Consider the following 24,255-nt stretch of genomic DNA (forward strand, 5'->3'; position numbering starts at 1 on the left):
GATTGGCAATTGTTGCTCAGTGCTTAATGATTTTGATAGAGGAAATATGATAGAGAAGGGCACACCCACTTGTATTCACGAAGCGTTGATTTGGTTATTGTGTACTTGCATGTTCAATGTTTGAGGATCTGGATATGCCAAAAGGATGAAATGCATTTATATCTATACACATGTAAGTGTGGAGTGAACCTATCTGCGTGTTTTATACTAATAATTATATACTCATTACTAATCTTAGTCAACCTATGATGCCTACCAGTACATACTATTTATACTGATACTACTCCTGGCACTTTCTTTTGAGTGTAGATTGTGATCCAGAAACATCCACGCATCCTCACATTTAGCACAATTACATTCCAGATTTGAGAGAGTTACTTTCATCCAGGTTATTGCAGATCTTCTCCTGATTTGATGTCTTTCTTTTATACATTGATACTCTTTATTATTTATTATAGCTACTCCAATTTTAGATTGAGTTTTTTTTGTATGATGACTTTTAGATTCTGGGAATGTAATAGCTAAACTTCTATTTATTTTTATTTATTTTATCGTAAGACTTTTAGTTATTATGCCATGCTTCTTAATTTTGTGTAGAGACTTATATATTGCATGTGTTAGACGCTTATGTTTGGCTCATCCATAGGGGGATTGGTGTGGGTGTCAATTATGATGGTTTGAATCATAAAAAAAATATGTAAGACTCTTCTCTAGATTGATCATTTACCCCAACACCATCTCATAATTTTTTAGCACTTTCATCATCTTTCTCATTGAAGTAGGCTGACTTAAACAAAATAAAATGGTGTCATCTTCAGAGGACAAGTGATTTATCTTTGGACTCCACTTAGGCATATATATCCCTTGTACTCTTGATCTTCAAATAAATTATTCAAACCCCTTGCTAATACCTCCACTGCACTAATGAAAAGGGTTGGGGATAAAGGATCTCCTTTCTTAAGACTTATGAATAATTGAAAAATATCAAATGGTTGACCATTCATTAAAACTGAATACCAGATTACTAATAAGTCTCACAATCATATCCGTGATTCTTTCTGAAAATTCAAATCTTGTCATTACCTTGGCTAGAAATTTTCAAGACACCTTATCATATGCTTTAGTCATGATGTCAAACTTGACTACAACATTATGAAACATGTTTCTCCTATTGATGTCCCTAATTATTTCTTGTGACAGCAACACATTCTGATCAGTAATTAATTTTCCTCCTTTTTATAAAATCAGTTTGATTAGCTAAGATAATCCCTGAAATATCAACTTTAATTATTCTCTCATGTACCACTCTAGAGATAACCTTATTAATTAAAGAACTTAAGCTAATTGGCCTCACTATTAAGCAATACTTGCATAAGTTCATTGATTTAAAAAATCATAGCCTTTCAAAGATACTATCTTCCTCTATTTTTCCATTCCACCATGTGTAGAGACTTCCTGAAAATTTAAGTTCATTTAAGACACAAGTACTTATCCATTGAGAAAAATCAACAATTTCCTACTGAGTCACTAGCAAGCCACCCATGTTTTTTAGAGTTATCTAAAATAGTATTTAAATCTCCTCCCACCAGCCAAGGAGTGTTAGTATGTTCTGCAATATCCTCCAAGTATTTTCATAGTTCTACAATGACATTAAAGTAATCAGTCGTGTCCCTCAGTTGATAAATCATACTCCCTCCGTCCATTTTATTAGAGGTAGTTTAACCCGGTACAAAGTTTAAGAAAAAAATAAAATTGAAACTTATGGTGTAAAATGAATGATAGAAATTTGTGTGGCTATAAATCATTTTATTGAGGGTAAAATGTATATTTTAAAGTTAAATTGCTACTTAATATAAAATTGTGTCATTTTTTTTTAAAATTGATTAAAAAAAAAAGTAAGTCATATAAATTGAGACAAAGGAATTAGTAAGTTGTTTTATAGTATCTGATGAGCCTTGTTCCACCCATTCTCCTCATAGAAAATTCAAATTTTAATTGAGCTATTCACCTTAGAATTAGGCAATCCTAAGATTTTCTATAGTTTTGGGCTTTGAAAAGGCTCTAGTAAAGTAATGTGGGGGTAAAAGTGTCTCGTACATATATGCGAGTCTACTAATCCTTTAAAAGAATTTTGACTTCTTGCTGATCTAATATTCCAAAATATGACCTTATTGACTTCTTTTCATTCTTTATTCGTATAAACATGATAAAAATGTATTTTAAATGTTGATCAATTGTATGACATTTGAAAGTCAAAATATTTTTTTAAAGAAGCAATTTAATATTAAAAAAAGTTGCAGCATTAATATTAAAATCCCATATATTGTATTGAATAGTGTCTTAAAAAGTACGGGTTGAGAAAGGCATGTATACATGTGATCGGTTGTAAGTTACGCAGGACAAATATACCCATGAACTATCGTATATGGTATACAGATACCCTCTGTCATATTTTTGGACATTGGTGCCCCTGTCGTCCAAAAACTAGATCATATATACCCTTTATACTAACGGATATACACGCGTCATAATTTATCCACCGACCTAACATTTATTAAATATTGGATCGACGGATAAGATTGCGCCACGTATCCCTATTTAGTCTTTTCATTAGAGTGAAGGGCATATGCGCTCTAGTTTTTGGACGACAGGGGCAATAATGTCTCAAAAGTATAACAGAGGGTATCTGCATACCATTTACGATAGTTCGGCGTATATTTGTCCTTTTTCCCTTAAATAAATTAACAAAAGAAGCATACAGAAAAAAAAAATAGAATTGCTTACAAATGATAGAAAATTAAAGAAATTACAAAATTAGTCAGAAAAATATTTAAAAGAATCTTTTTTTTAAGTTGAAAAGCAAAAGAAGAAAAGATACATTACACTTGTAACATGGTTATAATTGAACATACTTGTTGTAATAATGAATTCTCCTAACAATTCAAACACTCGTTGTAACACAAATAGAAAGTGGACCTCATGGTCAACTTCAGTTGACATCAACTATTATTTAGATACTAGTATACGTGTCCGCATGATACGCGGATAATATTGAAGTATTATTTTTAAACACTTTAGATTGTGATGTTTTGTACAGACATGTTAAATGATATTACCTTTAAAAAGATCTAACCATCATATTGTTCCTCAATGAAATATATTCCTCCTTCCCGCGTCCCGCCTCACCCAACCCCGTATCCCCATGATAGAGATAAAGAATCATGTTTTAAATTGTTAATATTAATTTTTTATTAGCTTCACTTGGCTTAATATATTTATCAAGTGCTCTTCTTATTAATATAAACCATATCTAGTTATTTTGTGATTTTTTTAATTTGTATTTTATTATTCACATCACTTCAATTTATAATATATGAACACTAATAAGTGTGTTATCTAATTACCTCATTATATTTTCAAAATATTATCTCCCCCACCCCTCCCTCCCTCTTCATACTTTTTTTTCTACTATACTTTAATTATTTTTCGCTAGTTTGACTTTGAATTTATTTATGTGTAATAAACAATTGAGTTTTCTTATTTTTTAGTTTAATATTTGAAATGTTGAGTTTGAATTTAAGTAAATTATTTTTTTGTATTTTAATGTTCATTAAATTCATTAGTTATTGAGATTTTAGTTACGTGGTATATATAATTTAAGACTTTTGAATTTAAGTTAGTACTTAAATTTTTATATTTCATACTTATTGATTAGAAAATATTTTTCATCTAAATGAAAGTCGTGCTCTTCAAATTTTTTACATTATAATTTATAAATTATTTTCTAATTTTGTCCTGATTTACCGTTAATGCATTGATCAATAATTACGACTTTTCATTACTGCATAAGAAATGACATTATACACTTTATACATGTTCTCTTTTTGACATGTATAATTTGTAAATTAATCAAATAAATTTACATGAATTAATTAGTTCATCCTAGAATTTATGAATTCAAATATCTGCAAATTGAACTAAACAACAGGTTGAAAAAATAGAAGAAACTTTTGTACGGTTTTTTGTTTAATAATAAATGGCTCATAGCCTTTTGGTTAAAAAGAAAATAGAAGAAAATGAACTGTTTCTTTTTTTTAAAATAAAATTCATGTAGTCCTTTTTCTCAAGTGGCATCCTCATCTTTCTATAAAATTTCAGAAGTAAGTTTTGTTTAAAGAATGCTTGAATATATTTTTTTATTTGGTGAACACGACTATCACTTGCTTCTAATTTAATTTTCTCTAAAAAAAATATACTCAATTATTCTAATGTAACATAAAGAAAAACCCATTAAAAATGAAATTTTTTTCTCTCTGTTTTTTCTATTACCTCCCATATATTATGTGTGAGATTGTAACTATTCATATTGATTTTACTCTTACAAAATGGAACACTTTTTGAAATACTAAAAAAACTAATACAAAATCAACATAATAGAATACTCTTACAAAATAGAACATTTTTGAAATACTAAAAAAACTAATACAAAATCAAATAGAGGAACGACAACCAAATCTAAATACCAATTGAGTTCAATATATGCTAATAAATCACATAAAAGGAAACATTTTAATATCTGCTTTAAAAATGAATATAGTAGGACTAAATTATGAAAGAAGAAAATATGAGATGGAGAAAACAATTATCAAAGTAGTAATTTGTGTACTTAAAATATCCAAAGATAGCATAAATAATCCATTGTCATAAAATATTTCAGAATATCTTCATTTCTCTATCATCAGTTTATTATTTTTCCTCGTCGCATTGGAAGGATAGTAATTACTTCACTCATAGAAAAACAATATCAGATAAAACAATTAAAATATAGGACATATAAACATACAATACATTCTTATACTAACTCTCAATTTTCTTTTATGATCTTAGCAAGTGCAATCCATTTTTTGTTGAGATGTTAGTTTGATATGTTTGGATTGTATTTTGAATAGTTGGTTTTAAGAAGGTGTGGATGATGAAGATAAGAATAGCATTTTTTTTTTAAAAAGACGTGGGTTATAAGGTTTTAATTTATTGTATTTTGAATAGTTGTTTTTAAGAAGGTGTGAATGATGAAGATAAGAATAGCTTTTTTTTTAGAAGACGTGGGTTATAAGGTTTTAATGTTTTTTAACGATAAGGTTAGTTATTGGTTGAAATTTAAATTAATTATTTAGGTATTTAATAATGACTAATTTTGTGCTTTTTGCTAAAGGACGTGTGTTCTTCCCATTTTTTACTGTCTTTTTTTTTTGGATTAAAAGTTTTTTTCTTTCTATTTTTTAAATAATGCATGTTATATTGAGATTATTTTAATTAATAAGTATATACTACAACAAATTGATACAGCTTGAGTGAAAGGGAGTTTTAGAATATAAAAATACGTCGGATTCTAGGATTAGTTTTCCTATTCTTATGCTAATGAGAGTTTGGGAATTTTGTAACTGCATGTACTTAAAGAAAAAAAAATTTAACAATCCACGTAAAAAGAAAGTCTCAAGTGAATAATTTTTTTTTATCTCAATTCAAAAACACTTTCTTCTTTGTTATTATTTGAAAGATTTTTTTCCTAATTACTATGACAAATCAATTCTTTTTCGTTATTTCGTCATAAGTTACAAAAATAATTTTTAAAAAATAAATTTAGTTAGTATTATAAATCATATTTTAATCTTATTTTAATTAGTATTAATTTTTTTAAAAAAATATTGACATTTGTCATTATTTGTGTGAGTTGATGATGTGTCTATTTTTATTTAATAGTGTGTTTAAATAATTGTATAATATCTAATTATTTATTATTTAAAATTTTAAAAAATTGTGGCACTGACATGTGGCATTTTTCTTCTCCTATTATATATAGATAGATTTTAAACAGGTCTTTTTCACGTCCCGATCTTATATTCTGAACGTGGCCGCTACTCGAGAACCATTATTGGTCTCCTAGCAAATTCTTGGCTTGGCAGACTATGATACATATAACTCAATAGAATACGCAAAAGTTTTAATAGATGAACATTTAAAACATTTGAAGAACTGTTAAAACAACGTCTGAAAATACTTAATATAAATAGTAAGTGTTTAATAAAACATTTGAGAACTTGTCTAACTCTGCCTGTCCATTAAGTCTATTATATAAAGATTGGTGTCGGGACAAGACCCAAGACACCTCAAAACTCTACTACTAGGGGTGTACAAAACCGAATCGAAAACCGAATCAAACCGCAAATCGAGTCAAACCAGAAAAAAACCCGACTAATGGTTTGGTTTAACTTGGTTTGGTATTGGAAAAAAAACCCGACTATACTTGGGTTGGTTTGGTTTTAACTAAAATAAGTCAATCCGAGACCAAACCAACCCGACATTATATATATAATTTTTAAAATTTATTTCATACATAAAAGTGTTTACTTTGATGTAATTTCTAAATATTACATATACGTTTTCATAATTTTTATCTTTTAACATATATTTTCAAGTTTTTTGAGGCTTAGAATTTTGAATAATCCAATAAAGGTTATAGTCTATTGATATTAGTAACTCTAATAAAGCCCAATTCGAAATCAAATCAATGCTATGCTAACAAAATAAATTAATTCAACACTAATAATGACAATAATGTTGAATATTTGTTCTTTAGTTTTACATTGGTTTAGACATTTAAAATACATAATCTAATTTTAATTTTTCTTTAATGTTTAATCATATAACTAATACTTATTAGACTTATTTTAGTATGATTTAGTACTTTTAAATTATGACCATTTTCATTATGACTTTGCAATATTTATTTTATATGGTGATTTCAATATTATTTTTTATTGAATATTTTAGTGTCATCATTCATCTCATATTTTGTGTTATTTTCTTAAGAAACACCTTAGCTAGTTTTATTTTGGTTGGACTAAAGAAATATTTGGAACGCAAATTAAATATGTGTTTGTATGCATACTTTATCGGAAAATCCAAAAACCTAGAAAAATCCGAGGTTTATTAGTTTGGTTTGATTTAAAAATTTAAAAATTCAACACAATAGTTTGGTTTGGTATTTAAAAAACCCGAACCAACTCGAGGTTGAACAAAAATCCGAGTTTTATTAGTTTGGTTTAGTTTATAAATTTAAAAATTTTACACAAATGATTTAGTTTGGTATTTGAAAAATCTGAACCAACCCAGTCATGTACACCTCTACCTACTATTATAGAGCAATAAAAATGGAGTCATCAAAAAGTAGGGAGGTCTTACCAGAAGCTGACGAGTAGATTGAGTGATCTCTATGGAACCCCTGTTGATGATCCTAAATACTTGAATTTGCATCATAAAAAGATGCAGGTCGAATGACATCAGTACATTGAATGTATGAGTATGTAATATGGTTGAATAAAACAATAACTGAACTGATGATTAAATATATATAAAGTAAAATAATATATGAACAAGTACTGAAAAACTATTTGTATTTTACAATAAGATATGCAATAAAAGCAATATGAGAATAGAAAACATTACTTCTGTGGGGAGTTTCTCTAACATATAACCATCACTATGAGTCTAGCGATGATACAACGTTTCACCCACGTTGCAAGGGTCATTCTATACTTTTTTGGGGTATAGGATGCTAACGGTAACTATAGATCCATCCAATGAGCCTTCTTGAGGCACTGAGGAGTCACCCGAAAATTGGTACGATCCTATCGTACGCTTGTTACGTAGTTTTATGGGACTTCGAGTCAAAAATAGACTCTTACTCAATTCAGAGCTCGATACTACTTCAAAACAATAGATACCAATTATGTTCAATCACCCTTTACAAAGAAAGGGACTATTACATTACTTTACTTTCATTCTTTTATTTACTGTAGTACTTTCAGAAAAGGATAAATCAAGTATACTCCTTCTCTTTTCTCAACCGTAAAATAGTACATATGAAATCATTTTATTCTTTTTTAAAAGAAAGCTCTTTTAAAAGATTCATTTAAAACGTATACCGATGAACTTACGTTTCAGGTCTGAAATCAATGTATTGAAATCTCATTTAATAACCTTTATAAACATGACTTTGTAAACATTTAAGGTTCATGGGTATAGAAGAATGAATAACAATTTGAGAATTCAATATGCATAATAGAAATAAAAAATCACAACGGTTAAGGAATTAGAACTCAAGATATAAAACACAACTAATTTGGATTTCAAGAAAATTGTTGTTAGAACTCTAATCACAACGCTTCACTGACTGAAAGAAGTAGGGAATGAGGATGTGCGAGTCTATCACTATGAGTAGTCTTACATACCTGATTATGAAGCTATTAGACTGAAAACTTTGGTGGAGACTTCATTTTTTCTTGAGCTTGAGGAAGAATATTAGTTTTCTTGTAGGAAATCTTTGATCTAGGAATCTTGGTGCTTGATCCTGATAAAATAAATTCTATTATGGATGTTTTAGAGTGGAAGAATCTGGGAAACCTTGGGTAGAAGACTTCTCCTTATATCTTGAATTTTTGACTTGAAGGTTTTATGATTCTTGATTGAGAAGAGGAACCCTAGGTGAGTTTTGAGGGAATTTTTGGAGACTTGAATGTTAAGATTGATATTATGAGAGGAAAATTAATTAGTTGAATGATATACTTAGTTAAAACACTGAAAACTGATTTAGAATAGGGCTAAAAAGCTTGGGAAAGGACCAAAATAACCCTGAAACACATGCAGGAAGTTTCTGAAAAAAAACCGCAGAAAGCCTTCACAAAGGTTCTATTGATCGTGGAACATTCCACCGTCCGTAGGTCTGGTCGTAGAACATTGATTGTCTTGCAGAGCTTCACTAAAATAGACATAATTTTTTACTCCGAACTCGAAATGAGGCAAATTAGGTGGCGTTGGAAAAAGAACTCATAGACCTTTAATATGGGCCAACTCATTCATTATATTTTGAGAGATGATCATTTAAAGTTGACCTAAGTAGAATTTTATATCAAAACTCAATCGCTAAGGAAGCTTTTAACTCAACTTTGTGCTAAGGGATTCTTGTGACCTTAATGCATCTCCATATCTACTCCCACACTAAAGAAGTGACCTTAACAACTAAGAACAATTTACGAATCACATGATACGACCTTATATGCAAATAAAGAATGGTTCGGATCTTAGACTAGAAATAGTCACCCAATACGACCTATTGTTGGGTTTTAAAAGGTGTGAATGGAAAATGAAGAGTTGCAGCTTTTATGAAGAGTTGTGACTTTTATGAAAAGTTGCGACTTTTATGAAAAGTTGTGACTTTTGTGAAAGGTTGTGACCTTTCCGAAAGATTGTGACTTTTCCAAAGGTTTGTGACATTTCCGGTAAGGCACAATGAGAACCTTTATTTCTATAAATTGAGGGATTTCCTCTCATTTTAGTTGAACGATTTTTTCTGGACTTCTTCTACTACTACTAAATCTAGTATTCTAAGTGTACTTAAGTATCATTGAGTGGTTCGCTGACACCGTGATTTTAGGTACCGATACACCGGTGAGTAAGATCGTTCTATCCTGGGAGGATATATTCCATTAACCTCGGGTACTTGAGAGGCATAATTTCCTTAAGGAGACATTGTGCATTCAGTGAGCTCGATTTTCTTTCTTTGAGAAAAATATTTTTATATTATTTCTAATCTGTTTCTGATTCTATTTTCTCTACTAGTTTTAATTTTCTAGTTTGAAAATACTCTTTAAACTTTGTTGTTTCTTACCAAGTTCTTCAAAGTTTTGTTCCAAGTATCTTAGGAATACAAGATGAACAACAATCTTATGGAAATTATTATACTGTTGGTATTTCTTGTATTCTACTGATTGAGAGAAATAGATCATGGAAGTAGAAGATTAATGCATTACTTCTCCAGAATTCGATTCTTTGTTTACCAAGGTCAAAGTGAGAATGTACTAGAAATAGTGGTGGTATTTCAGTTAAAGATTACACCAGGTAACCTTCTTATTATTTATCTAAGGAGGAAAATAGTTTCTAAAAGTTAACAGTTTTGATATTTATCATGTATGTCTTTGGAAAAAGATCTGCAAACCATATGATTTTTGAATGAATTTTCCTTGGCAAAAAGTGTTGCCTTTAAAATTCTTTTGTTTGCAGAATGAGAGATGCACATTTTTGTTTGATAAAATAGTATGTCAAAATGTTATAGTTGGAAGGCTATTTGAAAAGAAAAGCATATCTATGTGATAATCTAAGAATATGTTTAATTTTGTTTGGAGACTAAAAAAAACTTTTGTAGTTTTGTACTCCATGTGAAATTTGATTGTGTCTGTTTTTTGCAGACTAAAAACTTTTGTAGTTTTCTACTCTGGATAAATTAGACTATGTTATTGATTTGAAGAATATGAAAACTTCACATAATAAGTCAATGTTGTACTTTTGACTTTCTATAAACTTCACTGTTATATAGAAACAAATTGTTCAATTTTTTTTTGTCTTTATTGTTAGTATTCTAAATACTAAGTGGTATGTCTATTTGTGATAGAGGAAAAATGCGAGTGACTTAGAGTTTGTGATTTTGTGCCTCTATGGAATGAACTTTGACATTATGTAAAGATTGTCAAAGAGAATTGAAGCACTATAATTCTTTTGTAGAATAATATTTTCAAAAGAGGTTTCATGTTGCCAATGACACTTTGATAGCATGAGAAAAAGAAATATGTGGAAAAACTATTTTCAAATACTTGAAAAATATTTTTGAGATCATATTTAAAATGTTGGGGGTTCTATGCTTATGAAAAAGATAAAATTAGAATTAGTGTCTAATTTAAATTTGGAGCACAAGATATGAAATTCAATGATACTTTTGTATTATGTTAGACCCACAAAATTCTTGGAGTATATTTGATATTGTGGTCGTTGAGTTTCTCTTTACTAGTATATGGTATGACTAGTATGAAACTACCAAATTATATGTATACTTGTTCAAAATGATTGAGTTCTTTTATGAAAAAGTGTCACTTAAAATGTTGTGACTTTTCATGAAAAAATATGTCTGTTAAATATAACTATTTGTATAGACATGAATATTGGTGAATAATCATTTGTCATGTTTTGTAAAAGAAGCATTTGGACTATATTGTCTTTATTGGACCCGATGAAATTTTATTCGTGGGTAGTTCTATAACAATCAAATTGAAAGTTATGGAAATATCCTTCCGAAAAGGACATTTGACAAGGTGATGACTCTAAACAATGTTTGTATCACACAAAATTGTAAGAAATAGGAACAAAATATTTGTGAGAAAAAGCTACCTCGCGGAGAGCTTTTCAAACTCAATATTTTTATTTGTTCCTACTTGCTTGAGTCAAACTGTTTGTGACATGAACTCTTGGGGAATGTCAATTACAAAACCTTGTAAGGAAAACTAATCAACTTAGAAGTTTTTTCTAACTTTGAGTGCAAAAAATAAAAATGTCAAGTTTGTGTGTAATCTAAGTATGCTGAGCATTCTTATAAATCTATTGAAAGAAATTATAATCCCTTAGAGTTGATTTACACTGACATTTGTGAAATGAAATCAACACCATCTCGTGGTGGGAAAAATTATCTCATAACTTTCATTGACAATTGCATTAGAAACGACTATGTCTATTTGCTGAATGGTAAGGATGAAGCAATAGAAATGTCTAGACAATATAATATTGAAATTGAAAATCAGTTGGGAAAAAAATAAGAAGTGATAGGGATGGAGAATATAAATCTCCTTTTGCAGAAATATGTTTGGAAAATGGATTTATCCATCAAACTACTGTCATATTCACCTAAATCTAATGGAATTGCATAATGGAAAAAACCAATAACCGAACTTTGAAGAAATGATGGTTGCATTATTTATAAGTTCAGGTTTACCACAAGACTTGTGTGGAGGAACTATCCTTACTGCAAAAGGGAACAACAAAAAGTTTTGTCTTTTCAGAAAGAAAGCAATTTTATTTGTTCAGGACACAATCTATTCCATATGAGAAATGGAAAGAAAGAAAATCCAACTTGAAATACTTCAAAGTGTGGGGGTGTCTAGCCAAAGTCCAAGTTCCTATTCCTAAAAGGATTAAAATAGGACCTATGATTGTGGACGATAAAATTAGACTTGAGTAGTCTAGTGAAGGGTCTAAAAGACCTTGGAAAGATAAAAAGGAATGTACTTAATAAAGAGATTCAGAGGCTTAGTAAATGTCAAAGGACATCTACTTCCTTTGAATATGATTTTGTAACATTTCTTGTGTCTTCTGTAGACTCATCCTTCTAGAAATATTGTGTCAATTGTAACATCTCGCAATTTGAAGTAACTAGGAAGAAGCTTATAATTGGAAATAGTCATTTTTGGAAAGAATTAAAATATGGAAATTTATTAAAGTTAGAAAAAATTGAGTTTTGGTCAACTTCAAATGGCCGTGATTCCTAACTCAGGATGAGTTCGGTGTACTTCCAGATATGGTTGCAAATCTCTTGGAAGGATCTTTCCAACGCCACTGAGTTTACGCAAATCCGAGTTCGTATGAGTGAGTTATGCCCTTTGGAAGTTGGGCTGTTAGAATAAGGAAAGTCCAATCCGGATTTTTAAAGGGTAGTTTGGTCTTTTCCTTACCCTTTTATTTTAATTCGTTTTTTTGTAATTAATTAGGGGCATAAGCTGAATTAGATCAGTTTACGCTTTTGGAAGAAGGGTTAGGGTTTTGAGAGAAGAGAAAAAGAAGAGGAGAAAGAAGAAAAATCACCAAGATCGTCGAAGTTTAACTTGTGGAATTCATCGGGGGTGATCCCTACAAGGTATGTGATATCACATAGCGTTGGGTTATTTCGCCCACGCGCCAATCATGATTCAATTCAGCGAAATATGTTTGATTTGAAAGTAAATTCCTTGAGTCTTGATGATATTCATTTGAATTCTTGTGGGTTGAGTTGTTGGAGTTTTCTTGAGATTAATTCATGTTTTAGTTGAGTTTTTCGAGTAGAATCTGATGTATAATGGAGGTATAAGTGATTCGAAGTGTTTGGGGAAAGAATCATTGAGGTTTAGAGAGTTTAGAGTTGAAAAACGGAGAAGAAAAATCGTCAAAAACCTGGGGAAGGGGGTGGGGTGTCGCGCTAGCCAGCGTGCCCCAAAAGGGGCTCTGAAGTTCACCCCTTGGGGTGACGCGCCAGCCAGCGCGCCCCAGCTGGTCCTCTGAAGTTTGAGGGCTGGCGCCCCGCGCCTCTCAGAGCGCCAGGAACGCCAGTTCTCCCCATTCTTCCCCCACCTTTTCGTACTAGTTTCTAAGTGATGTACCTATGTTTCCTAGTTGATTCTAACACTCTAAGGTACATCTAAACATCATGAAATCATCCATAAATATGAGATCATGAACCTTGAATCCATAATCCAATTCAAGGAAAGTTAGGATCAAAGTCAAGAGAAGTCAAGAGTCAAGTTAAGGGAAGTCCTTCAAAGTTTTCAAAAGTCTTTTATAAATGCTTTAACTTTGTTTTAAGACTTAAAGTTCAAGTTAAGCAAAGAGTAAAGAGGCTAAGTTCATTTCTTCAAAAGTATATGGGGACTAAGTATTCCCAAAGAGATTTAAAATGCTTTCACATTTAAGTAAGAACGGAAACTAAGATTTTCAAAGAGCCTTCGGGCTAGTTTTCAGAAAAGAGAAATATCTTTCTAAATAAAGCAAGTAGGGAAACTGAGATTTCCAAGATAGTCTGAGCTAAGTTTTTGAGCACTAATCTCAAATCACAGAAGAAGTATGTTTTTAAACCATGTAGCCATCATGGGTAGAAAAGGGTCTTAGGAATACAAGTTGAACAACACCTTATACGCAAATAAAGAATGATTCAGATCTTAGATTAAATTTTTTTGTGGTGTTACAGTCTTATATATCTATATTAAATATTTGCAATAGAGTATTGTCCTGTTTACTATAACACAATACATTTTGATGATATAGTATAGAGTGTGATGTACTCATCAATGACCTGTGAGAGACTTATATTTAGATAATTTTTATTTTCTTTTTCTTTTTTTAAGCCACTATTTTCCAAGGCTTAAACCAGTCAATGGAGGTAGGATTTTTCAATTTAAATCTATTCACAAGCCGTTTTTTCGTCTACTTCTTCATTCTATTGTTTTCCCAAAGTTCAAATCTCAACATAAATAAAAAATACTAGATAATTTCTTTAATTTATCATAATCTTGATAAACAGAATCACCAAATATATATTATTAGTGAAAACTGTCAAGTATCCTAAGTTAATTGAGGTGTTACAAAAACCTGATCGAGCACTAGGGTTATAAGAAAAAGGAAAAAATATATAAATACATAACTACTTAAGATATTATAATCTCTAAAATTTCCTATCATTTTTTTAAAAAAGTACAAAAATCCCCTCTGGGATACATTCGTATCCCCTCCCGGATATATCCCTCCCTTCTCGGATACATCCTTCCCATTAAGTAATGTATCATTTGCAATGTATCGAACAACCAAGAAATGTATCCAAGAGAAATAAAAAATTCAGAATTTTATACTTGGAGAAACTTCTGAAATATGATGAGATTAGCTCCCCAATGTATGAGATTATGTACTTTATACGAGAAAATGTCATAAATGGTCCCTGAACAATTAGAGTAGGTCTAAAATAGTTTCTTAACTATATATTTATTAGATTTAGTTCTTTAACTAATCAAAAAAATTATCAAGTTTGGTCTCTTAACTATATGCTTAACATTTTTAGTTCCTAAACTATACACTTACTAGCTTTAGTCCTTTAAGTATTCAAAATTTATCAGGTTTAGTCTTTGACTATTTTGTATACAAATAGTTTAAATTTATATTAAAAGAACTCATATAATATGGGAAATCAAATCTTTAACCCATTTTTCAGTTGTTTCTCTTTCCCCGCTACTTTTTCTTCAAATTATTCTTGAGAAAAGAGTCTTAACCTCAACGATTCAAAATAAAATTAATGAGAAAAGAAGATATAAGTCCTGATTTTATTGAGCGGAGGATGATATGAAGTATATTATTGTTGTTAATGACTTGAAAATGCTAAAATTTATTATAAAAAGAAAATAATAATTACCCATTAGGTGTAGAGAGAGATCTATTTATATTTAATAGAAACAAATTTCTTGCAATGAGAATAAAATTTAAAATGTTTTACTCACATATTTTGATTTCAAATTTTGTACTCCAACGACTTTATTGAAGAAAGTTGCGGGGAGAGGATAACAATTGAAAAAATGGGTTAAATATTTAATTTCATGAAGGGATGAGTTTCGTTAATATAAACCTAATTTATTTGTATAAAAAGTAGACAAAGTCAAACCTAATAAGTTTTTAAATACTTAAAAAGGACTAAAATCGACAAGTGTAGAGTTAATGGACTAAAATCAGTAAATGTATAGTTAATGGACCAAACTTGATAATATTGAGATAGTTAAAAGACTAAAGCCAATAATGTATATATTTATCACTGGGGGTTCCTTTTCCTTAACCAATTCGGTTGTGTTAGCCTTGGTCTAACATTTTGTTATGAGCTGGCTGGACAAAGATGGATTGAAAGTCAGATAGATTTGAGTTTAAGTGGTAGAGTCAAACCTAATAGTTAATGAAATGTTATTAAGGAACCAAACTTAAATAACATTTGAGATAGTTAAAAGACTAAATCTGATAAATATATAGTTAATGAACTAATTTAGACATGCTTCAATAGTTCAGAGACTATTTATGTCACCTTCTCTACTTTATACTTTAAAAAAAAATCATTTTGTAATCAAGTTTTTATCATTAATGGAGCTCTAAAACCCTAGACCTGCAAAAATTTGAGGCATTGTGCAGGAAATACAGGGAACGAAAAGATCCATATCGCCTAATCAGGTTCCTCAAAATCCTTCTTCCTAATACTTTCTGCATAACTTGTTTCAATCATTTTCTACTTCAACTGATCTGTTATTGAATGTTACCATTATTTATCGCGAACTTGCTACCTCACACCAACACACAAACAATTTTGAAAAAATATTTATATACTGTCAATAGGGTTGATCAGATCATGGGATTTTGGAGTAACGAGCAATTACTTTTGTGAAATTGAATTATAGGTTTGATGGTGAGATGAGATATGCCTGCAATTTTCTTTACCTTCAGTAAGGCTTTGTAAGTTTCTTTAGTGCTCAATTTCTTACTTATATAGTGAAGATGTATGTCGACGTTCATTGATCAATATTAAATTGTTTAAGATCGTTTCTCTATGTCCTTGGTACCTTTGCGTATGCGCTATCTCCGTGGTTTGAACTTGGAGGTTCTACAATATGAAATTTACTTGGATTGTTGGATGACTTGTGTTTGTTCTTTGTGCCTGTTAGAGTGAGTTAGAGTTCCACATTGATTGTGGAAAAAAAAATAGTGGTTTGCTTATATGAATTTGAGCAATTCTCTCCTTATGAGCGAGTTTTGAGATTTTCTGTGCTACTATTAATTTAAAGTAACTATTTGACAAGTTCTCCACATTAATTGTTATTTTCTCGGGACAATATGGACAACAATCTGAGAGAAAACAACAATATGATTTTCTGGTCTTCAACTATCTTAGGTTGTTACCATGGGAGCTTTGGTTTAGCGATATGAACACAACACGTGACATGTGTGTTAGGCGCATGTCATGGTTCAAACGCTGCTCCGTAGTATTTGTGTTGGAAAGAGGATAGAGGGGCGGGTCAGTACTCCTCAGAGTTTCATACATGTGTGTTGACTGCACTCGGCCAGAACCTCACGGGGGAGAAAAATAATCTTAGATTTTGGAAATATTGTCATCGAACTCACCTATTCTCCTACAACTAATTCAGTACCTTTTCTTGGAATATGGTGCGATCTTCTAACCAAAATGGAATTGTTAATAATCTTTCACATGCTTCTTTCTTCTCTATTCTTTTGAATTTAGTACCAGTCTTCATTCTTATTTACCAACATGGCAATGAATTTTATCGTCATTATCTGGAAGGTTTTACCTTGTTTGGCAGCCAACAATTTTACTTCCATGTTTTACTGTTTATGTAAGATTTTTCAGTCGAATCCGCTTGGTGTTATCATGACTGTTAACCTTCTATTAATCTTGTGCATTTACGTCGTTCTAAATTTTATTTGCATTAATGCGAGTGTTAATGGAGGACACGCTGAGGAGTGGAACTACTCTCGTTGTTGATCGCTATTCATATTTAGGAGTAGCATTCTCATCTGCCAAGGGACTTGATATTGAATGGTGTAAGGTGACATCATGTCTTACTTCCTCAATATTGTTGTTTTGTTTCCTAGACAAGTTTCAGCAAGGTAAAATCACCCCGCACATCTATTTACGAGTTAATATTATTCTCCTTTTTTTAATTAGTACTAATAAAGTTTTAATTATAGATACTAATAGATTAGTTATAATTTATAAATTAATTAATTACAATTTATTAAGTAATTATATAATATTATCATAATCAATAGGTGAGAGAAACAATAGTTAATTAATGAGAGAGAATCAAGCGTGCAATTGGTAATTATCAATTACAATATTCAAAAGATTTTCTTAACTTACCATTATCAATTTCACGCCACCCCACGCCCACTCCCACTCCCACATACCCACATTTCTCTTACCACTGTTATTATCCCTCTTTCAATTTCTTCATTGTTCTTCACCTTCATTCAAACAAAATCCACCAGTACTCTGGTCCACATTATCACAAATCCACTTTATTCGGTAAACAAAGAAACCTTCATATCATGCCGAAAAATCACAAAGTTTCCCTTACACCTAGAAAGAGTCCAAGATTTGTCGAGGATGAATGTAATGTCTAAATAGAGTCTTCAAATTTTGATATTTTAACTTAAACTCCGTCGCCCAAGGTGAATGCAACTCCAGTGAAGAAGGGTATCACCCCTCCAAAGAAAAACCAAAACGCAGCAAAGAAAAAAGAACCAAAGAAAATATCCACTCCAAATCAAAAGGGGCAAAAAAGGAAGGGGAAAATGGTTGGAATCTCCATTTGCATACATTGTTACACTTAAGTTTTCTAGTTGGATACCAATTGGATATAACAATAACTAGTTTTAGCTTGGATTAATAGTATAAAATCTTAAATATATGTTGTATGATCTGCTAGATACCAATTGCATACATTGTTAGACTTAGTTTTTCCAGTTGGATACTAGTTGGATACCAATTGCATATATTGTTAGACTTAATATTTCCAGTTGGATATAAAGTGAATACCAACAATAACCAGTTTTAGTTTGTGATTCTATATTTGAAAAACACAACAAACACGAAGGAGTAAGTAGTACGCATAATAAATGTTCTGAAATCAGAATACATCAAGTTAAAAGACCAAAAACATTAAAAAATATGTGTTTGTTATAATTAAACAATTAAATTAAAATAAAGAGTAAATGGTCAAGTACCCTCTAATCTATATTCAGATTTTCAACTACACACTTATACTTTACAGAGGTCTTATTACCCCCTAAACTACTTAAAAGTAGAATAAATAACCCCTTAAAATGTGATAACCAGCCATCTGCCTTGTGGTGAAACACATGCGCTTGACACATGTGTTTCACCAATTAATCTTTTTAAAAAAAGCTCTCTCTCCTTCTTCTTCAATCTTTTTGCAACCCTAATATTTTTTCTTTGTGAAAGTTTGATTTGGGGAAAATACTAGGGGGATACATTGGGGGTCTTCTTCTATTTTTTTTTAACTTCCTCACAAGGTGAACTCGTTGGGCCTCCATCTTTTTCACCATTGTCGTATGAGAAATCGTCGTCACCACCTCCCTAATTTAACAACGAAAATCTAACACCCTAGCACATCTTTATTGTCTTCATTTATAATATCTCCCAGTTGTCCATGATTTCCAACCCCATTAGTTTCATCATCTCCACCATTCTCATGATTTTTTCCCTCTAATTCTTTCTATTAAAGATCTTTATCTGGGTTTTTTTAAACTCATCACCTAGCTCATCTATCAATAGGGGATTCAAATCTTTTCTCCCTAACTTCACAACTTGTTGTAGATCTTGTTCCTTCAGTGATTGTTCTTTCAATTTTTTCACTTTCGTTTTACTTGATAAATCAATCATAGCATATCAGAATTAAATAGTATAAATACTTGAAAAAACATTCTTTAATTTGAATACTTTTTTTGATAATCCTATTTGATGATTGCTTTAATTTGTCGGAGAAAATTCGATGATGATGGCGGTGGTAGGTTAGAGATGAAAATAGTGGAAGAGTACCCTTGACTCTTGAAATAAACCCAAATAAATTTTTCTCAAATTTGATCCAAATTTTTTTGGGATGATATAAATATATGTAAATTTATCTACAGTTTATTTGGGTTGATTGATTTTGCAAGAGTATGACATGAGTTCAAAAATTTGTTTGGAATCAACAATAAGAAATTCGGTAAAAATGGCGGTGGCAGCACCGGTTTAGAGATGGTGAATGATGGAGAGATTTGGTTTATATTGCTATGGAGAAGAAAGAACATAAATAAGAAAAATAAATAATTAAAAATACTTATATTTATTTTAAAGAGATTAAAAGTAAAGTTTTAGGAATAGTTTTTTATATTCACTTTCTCAAAGAGAGTGAAATACACTCACATTGCCAACTAAGCATTTAGGGAGGTGATAATTTCAGTTTTAAATAGTGTAGGGGTTGATATGACCCCCGTAAAATTAAAGTGTGTAGTTGAGAATCCGGATATACGTTGAGGGAGCATTTGGCCATTTTCTCTTAAAATAAACGCAAATTATAACTAATTTTCAGCTGGATAATTTGAACAAGTTTTTTTGTTGTGTCACTCCCGACGACATGTGCTACATGTAACTTTAGACCTCTTAAATTTGACATAAGCAAACCCCTTCCAGCATTCAAGTTGTGGTCTCCCTACCTTTTTGTTAAAATCAGGTGACAATAATTTAAACTCCGACACATAACTTTGTATATATATCCCATGAGCTCTCACATGGGAGAGATTCAACAGTAATTGCATATGCATCTTCAAAAAATTTCTTGCTATAAAAGGGAGAGACATAATTTGATTCATCGAGTATTCTGTACCTAAAAACAACCATTGCATATAAGCAAGACATCTCATCAAGCTGAAATCACCCACAACTACATTTTTTGCTTCTTATGCACACTATGTACCAATTAGGTCCATCAATAACTATATGCAAAAATCGTGTCGATGGTATTACCTAAAAAAATAATTAGTTTTAAATATAAAAATATTCAGATGTTGAACATAATAAATAAACAATTCATATCTTAATGAAAACTCAATATTTTCTTGGAGCTTAAGACCAAATTTATTTGACGGATATGTTCTAGTTTTTGTAGTCTCCTTATTGTGTTTTGGGATCCAGGTTTGAATTGTTATCCTCATAAATTCTAGAAGTGATTCAATTGGGAGCTCCTTGCTAACCTGTTAGTGTTATTTAAGGATTTTGCTATGTTTGAAGTCATCGTTCATGTTCGTTTAACTTTTGAATGAGCCCTAATTGATCATTTACTATACCCAATATCGAATAAATAACCTCTTATCCTCAGTCGATCATATCTATTCTTACCATCAACTTCTCAAATTCTTGAAGTGTGTACGCCTTTGCCATGGCAAAAAAAAACTTCTTCAAATCTTCCACATTTCTATGAAAATTCTTTAGAACATTGCAACACAAATGCCAAATGCAAGCATAATGATCTAAACAAAGATATACTCTTGCAGTTCCCTTCCATATGCTTTCATTCCTATCAGACATAAAACACATTCTCTCTTTCTTCAAATGCGTCCTTAAATCTTTCAAAGAACCAAGTCCATGATGCATCATTTTCAAAATATACTATAGCGTACGCAGAAGTATGTGACATGTTTCATTACAAAAAAATATACTTAATTCATACACATCAAAACCAATTTATATACCAAAATTATACTATTATTTAAACAACAACATTTAAATCAAACCTCTTGGATCTATTGTGCTTGCAATCAGAATTGTCCCACCATATGCGTCTTCAAGTCTTCCTCGTCAACAACAACTACTGGCCTACAATATTCCCATCCCCTAATAGATGCTTCCAACGCAACAAATGCATATAAAAATCTATCACTTTCTTTACTCTCCAAGCTTACAACTAGGATAGTTCTCCAAAATGTAGAAATAACCTGAAAGTTTTGCATATGATTCAGCTGGGTCTCCATGCAATATTTTTATTGTTTTTCCTTAGTTCACCATGACTACTTGTATGTCAACAAAACAACATGTGATTTCAACATGTCTTTGGCAATATCCTTAGGGTTGTATATTGTCTTTGGATCGACAAACTTATCCAATATAATGACAACTTCTATGTCAATTATTCCTTGACGCCTTGCATAAACTTTGTCCCTCACCAAACATGTGTGGTTCCCACAAAATTTATGGATCTTGAAAAGTCCAGATTGATTCAAATTTCAAGCTCGACGAATTCATTATCCATGAACAGTTTTTGGAAGGACACTTTAGGTAATAATTGTTTTATAACCAAACAAAGATTATGTCAAATATTTGTATACCAATTTTATACACATAAGATACTCAAAAAACAAATAAACAATCAAATTCTTACCAAGCAGAACTGGAACGTATTATAAGAAATCAAATTTTTTGGACTACTGCAAAGTGTCGCATCATCTCCATAAGCGTACTCTTTTTCTTTTTGTAAATTTGTTTCACAATGATCAACATATTTAGGGAAAATGCATAAGTACCCCCCCCCCCCCAGCCTATGCCCAAAATCCCTACGACACACCTAACCTTTACTAAGGTCCTATTACCCCCCCCCCCCCCCCCCCCCGAACTTATTTTTTTACCACTTTTCGGCCTACGTGGCTGAGTCCGTGACTTCACCTATGTTAGGCGCGTGGGTGCAGTTTTTAGACAGCACTGACCAATAAAAATTGGTCATGTGTTAAAATAAACTTGAAAAAATAAATATTAACTCAATTGTCTTCTTCTTTATTATTGTTCTTCATGTTTGGGAAAAAAAACCTCCATTATCATAAGTTAAATTGCTCCTTTCTTCGAAAAGCTAACAAAATAAAATCAAGAAAAAACTAACCTTTGAACTAAACCACGATTCTTGGTGACTTAGAAGTAGGGGTGTACATAGGTCGGTTTGGTTTGGTTTTTCATTAAAAAAAACCTAAACCAATTATGTCGGTTTATTAAATCTAAATACCAAATCAAACCACGCAAAGTCGGTTTTTTCAATTTCGGTTTTAGTCGGTTTTTTCAGTTTTTTTCGGTTTTTTGGTTTTTTTCGGTTTTTTACAACTCAATGGTGTTTGAAAAAGAGATCAAATATATTTTCACCTACCTGTGTGATAAGCTAAACTTAAGAAACGTTAAATGAATAGAAATTTTCGTAAAGACGGTAAAATTCACATGAGTACAAAATATATTTTTTTGAAATATCAACATTCATTATGTTAAATTAATAAGATTAAAGGATGCAATCAAACTGAATACAAAACGAAATATTTACAAAGTAAATTGTTAACTTCAAATTTGAAAACTATAACAATATAATTGTAACTTCGGATCTTAATACAAAATAAAATATTTACAAATTTTGCAAGCCCAAATTTGAAATAAAATATATAAACATAGAAAACTATAAACTAGCTAAATATATTAACAAAGTAGATTATAAGTAATATTTTTTTATCTATAAATAAAATAAAATTATATATAACAAAATTTTACAAGCCCAAATTTGAAATAAAATATATAAACATTAAAAACTATAAACTAACTAAAAATATATTAACAAAGTAGATTATAAATAATATTTTTTATCTATAAATAAATAAAATTATATATATAATAGTTACAAAATTTTACAAGCCCAAATTTGAAATAAAATATATAAACATTGCCTAACTAAAAATATATTAACAAAGTAGACTATAAGTAAGATTTTTTTATCTATAAATGAAATAAAATTATGTATATAATATTTACAAAATTTTACAAGCCCAAATTTGAAATAAAATATATAAACATTGAAAGCTATAAACTAACTAAAAATATACTAACAAAGTAGATTATAAGTAATATTTTTTTATCTATAAATAAAATAAAATTATAAATATAATATTTACAAAATTTTACAAGCCCAAATTTGAAATAAAATATATAAACATTGAAAACTATAAACTAACTAAAAATATATTAACAAAGTCATAATATTTTTTATCTATAAATAAAATAAAATTATATATATAATATTTACAAAATTTTACAAACCCAAATTTGAAATAAAATATATAAACATTGAAAACTATAAACTAACTAAAAATATATTAACAAAGTTATAATATTTTTTAATCTATAAATAAAATAAAATTACATATATAATATTTACAAAATTTTACAAGCCCAAATTTTAAAGAAAATATATAAACATTGAAAGCTATAAAGTAACTAAAAATATATTAACAAAGTAGATTATAAGTAATATTTTTTTTCTATAAATAAAATAAAATAATATATATAATATTTACAAAATTTTACAAGCCCAAATTAAAAATAAAATATATAAACATTGAAAACTATAAACTAACTAAAAATATATTAACAAAGTAGATTATAAATAAATTTTTTATCTATAAATAAAATAAAATTATATATATAATATTTACAAAATTTTACAAGCCCAAATTTGAAATAAAATATATAAACATTGAAATCTATAAACTAACTAAAAATATATTAACAAAGTAGATTATAAATAATATTTTTATCTAAAACATAAAGTGATAGCTTTTTGAAATTTTGGTAAGTGTAAAAGCTACTTTTGAACTGATAGCTTACTTTTTAGAAAGTTGAAAAAGTGGGGGGTTGAAAAAGTGGAGCCCAGCGCGTGTTGAACAAAGCTTTCAACCTATCTGGTTTATATTACCACGTAAGCCGAAAAGTGGTAAAAAAATAATTAAAAAATAAGTTCGGAGGGGTAATAGGACCTTAGTAAAGGTTAGGTGTGTCTCATGGATTTTGGGCATAGGCTGGGGGGGTACTTATGCATTTTCCCACATATTTATAGTGTCGTTGATTATATCAAATCTTTCATCATCCAATTCATCAACATCTTCACCAACATTCATTACGACCAAACAGACTGAATTATTCGAGCATAAATCAATATTTGTTCG

General features: G+C 30.1%; 1 protein-coding gene across 2 annotated transcripts in view; it reads right to left on the reverse strand.

The window, feature by feature from the left end:
• Positions 1-24,255, reverse strand: part of LOC125823898 (uncharacterized) — an 897,951-nt gene that overhangs the window by 353,873 nt on the left and 519,823 nt on the right. The window lies entirely within an intron of this gene.

This window comes from Solanum verrucosum, unplaced genomic scaffold (genome assembly GCF_900185275.1).
Source record: "Solanum verrucosum unplaced genomic scaffold, falcon-dt-bn FXZP01000056.1, whole genome shotgun sequence".
Lineage (NCBI taxonomy): Eukaryota > Viridiplantae > Streptophyta > Magnoliopsida > Solanales > Solanaceae > Solanum > Solanum verrucosum.